The following is a 4,700-nucleotide window of genomic DNA, read 5'->3' as shown; positions in this document are numbered from 1 at the left end:
TATTAATAGTTATTTATTCATCTATTTACTCATTCAACAAATATGGGCCACCTACAATATACTAGGCATTCTTAATATGGAATATGCTGGTCATATTGCAGTGACAGAAGTTCTTATCCTCACTGAGCTTACATTATATTGTGGGTCAAGGTATAGGCATGGTTGTGCTGAGAATGAGCAAGCAAACAAGTGAATATATAGTATGTCTGATGATGATAATTGCTGTAGAATAAAATACAGTATGGTGAAAGGGATGAGGATTCTGGGGTTGGGGGTTTGGGCAGGTTGGTTCTATTTTATATGGAGTGGCCAGAGAAGGTGACCACCTCTAGCAAAGAGCTGAAGAAGGTGGAAGAGTCCCCCATGCAGGTATGAGGACTTGGGCCAGGGTGGTCTAGTTGGGAAAAGGGCAAAAGCAAGAGTCTCAAGGTGGGGGTGTGATAGATAGGCTGAAGCCACAGAAGGAGTCTGATATGGCTGGGCAGTGTGAATGGGATGGGTGGGGTGGGAGAGGCAGCAAGGGAGAAAGGAGCCTGTTTGGAAAGGTCAGAAGGGTGTTAAGGGGCCATATTTTGCTGGGTCTTGTAAGGACTTTGGCTTTTTCTCTGAGTGAATTTGAATAGAGAAGTGATATGATCTGAGTTTGGACTGATCATCAGTGAAAAATATATTCAAAATTAACTAATATAGCTTTCTCAATTCTTTTGAGAATACATCAACTACTTATACTCCTTGTAGATATTATCACGTGCTCTTGCCAGAGAGTTTAATTGTGGTCTTAAGGAAATAGAAATAGCTACTGCTGCAGGGGTTGATACACAGAGCATGAAGGGGCAGAAGCCCTGTGCTGCTGATAAGGAAAAGGGAGAACCAAACGCAGGGCCTCAGAAGAGGGAGTTCTGGTAGGAAGAGCTCCCTAAATGGCACAGAGAGTCCACTTTTAAGGGCCATTCCCTTGGGTCTGCCATTCTTTCTCTTGAATGGTTTGTTTTGATTTAGTAAACTATTTATTACATAATATTTTCTAAAGGTTTTATAAATATTATCTAAGGACTCCTCTTAACCTGTGAGGTAGTTTCTACTATTCCGATTTTATAGATAACAAGCTGAGGCACCATTGTTGGGGGCTCAACAAGGTATGTAGAGGTCACCAGAGGTAAATTCCTTCTTCAGTGGGAGGCTGAACAAGACAGTCTTTAAGGTTCTACAATGTCACCTGTTCTGTGGTGAGAAATGTGGCAGAATTATGTAAGACATTTTCTGGGTGAATTAAAAATTAAAAGATTTGATAAAACATTGCAGCTAGTGTATTCAAACGTGCCCAAAATTCTGATTAGAAACAATATTTTGAGCCAGAATTCAAGCTTTAGTCCTTCTAAAGACCCGTTGTTATTACTGTTAATGATTAGCTTTTGACCAGTGAAGTAAGTGAAAATTCAACTGTTTTGCCAACTCTCTCATTACTTGGTCCTGCTTGCACACCTGTCATAATCCATGCTCCAAATCACAGTATAATTATAGGATTCAAGTGCTGCTCTCTATCCAAACTCTTTAAGGTGCTAAGCTTAGAGCTTTGAAAATGCCACCACCTTCTCTGAAGCAAGGAAAATATTTCCTAATTGGGGCCTGACTTTTTCAAAGAGAATCATTTGAAAAGGGAGGCCACACACAAAAATAATAAAGGTTATGACTAAGGGTCATAATAAAAATCTCTTAAGAAAATAAAATATCTGAATATGTATGATACTGAATTATCTCCCCCCCCCAAAAAAAATCTCAGTGCATTAGTGTTCTAGGAACATAAGGGAGGCTGGTCTAACACATGCTGAAATGTATTACTAAATGCCACTGAATGTGTGTGAGGAAGTGAGGAAGGCTGTAGTAGATCTCAATGGACCAGAATGGGAGGAAAGGAATTCAATAATTAAGTCAGTTTTATCAACAGAATTAAATTTTATAACAAAATGACCTTTTCTTGTTTCTGGCCTGTGGTTGACTACTACTGAAATGGTCACACTTAACATTGTCTGGTTTGGGCTCTAACCCTTCTCACTTTCTTTTCAGTACCTTCCCTTTCCTTAATTAACTACCATGATTGCCTTGTTGCTGAAAGTGGGTGATGTATTGAGGGGATCTGTGATAGACTTCTAATTGTCCCCCGATATCCAATTCATCTTCTTTTTAGCAATTAAATTTCCTGAGTTTTAGCTGATCATGTCTTTGCCCTGCTGGTGTCCACTCTTCTGTCCTCCTTTGCAGTTTGGTGTGACCGTGGGACTATGTTCAGTGGAGCATTAGGGGAAGCAATGTGTGCTACTTTCAGGTCATGCCCTTGAGAGGAAACTGCCTGCTTTCTACTACCTTTCTCTCCTTTCTGCAAATGGAAAGACAGATGTGGGAGGGGTGTCAGCTTCAGCTTCAAACATGTGGATGAAAATAACGTGACAGGTGTATCAGCCAGGGTTCTCATTGGGAGATGGAAACCACTCTAGGTAACTAGAGCAGAAAGGATTTAATACAACGGATGAAGCATTTAACAAAATAAGCAGAAGGGCTGGCAGAGTGGAATTCAGAGAACTGCCACAGGACAATTGGTGTTAAGGTGGTACCTGTGAGGCAGAGGTCGGGCAGCTGCTGCTGCTGTTGTCCCCTCTCTTGTCACCTTGGCTGTCTCATACCACAAGAGAATAGGGGTTGGAACATGGCTTCTGCAAACACATCTGTTAAAAATTGCTTGAAAGCCACCATTATATCCACTGTTGTAAGAAGATGACCTCTGACTCTCTCCTCCATCTTCCAAATCTCTCATGAAAGCCTCTCATTGGCACAACCAATATTACATCTGGAACACTCACGACAGTGAATCTGCATAACGTAGTCATCTACTTTCTGGCCACTGTGACAAGGAGGTAGGGACATACTCCAGGTGTCAATAAACAAAATCCAGAACCCTAAGAGTCTATGACAACAAAATAGAAGAAGTGTGGGTCCCAGACCCTCAGGAGTACCCAACCAGTCTGGGACCATACCCCAGGAGTTTAAATGAGAAAAAAAACATTACCTTGTTTAATCCTCTATTATTTTGGGTTTACTGTCACTTATAGATGAATTTAATCTTAGTTCAAATTTTCTTAGAAATGTGATGCTACAATTAACGTGTGGTGTTGAATTAGTGTAAGTGGCCAGATGTCAGAATTCATTGCAGGTTGGAAAGCTGATGACGCCTACTATGTCACTGAAAACATTTAGCAACACCATCCCCAAAGGTCTCTTGGAAGGTACATCCATATGTCTGCTGAGGATAAGCTTTAAAAAGGAAAAATGGCAAGAATAATTAAAAATGTTCGGTTTTAGTTTTGTTGTTGTTGCTTCTTTCAACAAGGCTGTAGAAGTGAGGTATTCTCTTAGAATAGTTGGCCAGGCTGCAAGCAGAGATAAAGGTAATATTGCTATGCTAAACTCAACCATCTCTGCCTCCAGGTGGAATGCAAACTGGCTGAGAGTTTGTGAATTTAAAGGGTTAAATTATCCAACTGATTCTATAACTCCAAAGAGGACAGCAACTTTAGCAGAAACTAAAGCGATTTCCAAGCCAACTGTGACAGCAAAGCTAGTGGCAACATCAGCTCAAAAGTGCTGCTTTTTCTCCCAACCTTATGGTTATGAACTGAATTGTACCTCCCTCCCCCAAATTCATATATTGAAGCCATAACCTCCAATATGACTGTATATTGAGATTGGACTTTTAAGGAGTTAATCAAGGTTAAAAGAGGTCATTAAGTAAGACCCTAATCCTACAGGACTGGTGTCTTTATAAGAAGAGGCAGAGATACCAGAGCTTGCTCTCTCTCCATGTGTGTGAAAAGACACATGAACACAGTCAGGTGGTGGCCATCTGCAAGCTAGAGGAGAGACCCCACCAGAAACCAACCCCACTGGCACCTGATCTTGGACTTCCAGCCTCCAGAACTGCGAGAAAATGGATTTCTGTTGTTTAAGCCACTAAGTCTGTGGTATTTTATTGTGACAGCTGAGCAGACTAATACACTGACTTTCTTGAATGTCCCCAAGGTAGTAACCTCATGGATTGGCAATGGAAAAGAGTAGGAAAGGGCAGGACTAGAGCCTAGTAATTAAAAAGTGCCTTCTTTGGGCCTAAAAACTATGCCTAGATAAGATTTTCAGTTCTAGTTGTTTGCAATTGGAATTGACTGGAAATGAATACTCTTTGAGGGAATTGTAAATGCTGACCTTTCCACCCCAGCCAACAAGACTAGACTGCAAAAGCCTCTAATTGTTAAATTTGTAATACAACCCTCAGGTACACTAAGCTGTATCAGCAGGAAGCAGGTTGTAAAAGCTAAACAGCCACCCCAAAGGGCAAAGAGCAATGCTGGCCTTACATGTGAACATAGGATATACTACAGTGGGGAAAACCTCCCAATGGTCAGAACTGAGGGCCAAGACAATTGGCCAAGTTGTCTTCAGAAAGCAAAACCAAAATTTTCTAGATTATCTACTCAAGGAATTTACTCTGGTTCAAAGAAGGGAGGCTTCATAATTCCTGGCCAGTAGGCTTTTGGCAATTGTAAAGGACCAGTGATGGCTATGAACTTCCAATTTTCTCCTTTTTTTAATGAGGAAACCTTCACCATTGGATATCATGAGGAAGCTAATAATTTGTGTGTTATTGTGTATAT

This window comes from Propithecus coquereli, unplaced genomic scaffold, assembly GCF_000956105.1.
Source record: "Propithecus coquereli isolate 6110/MARCELLA unplaced genomic scaffold, Pcoq_1.0 Scaffold133, whole genome shotgun sequence".
NCBI lineage: Eukaryota > Metazoa > Chordata > Mammalia > Primates > Indriidae > Propithecus > Propithecus coquereli.
Note: the sequence above shows the minus strand (reverse complement) of the source record.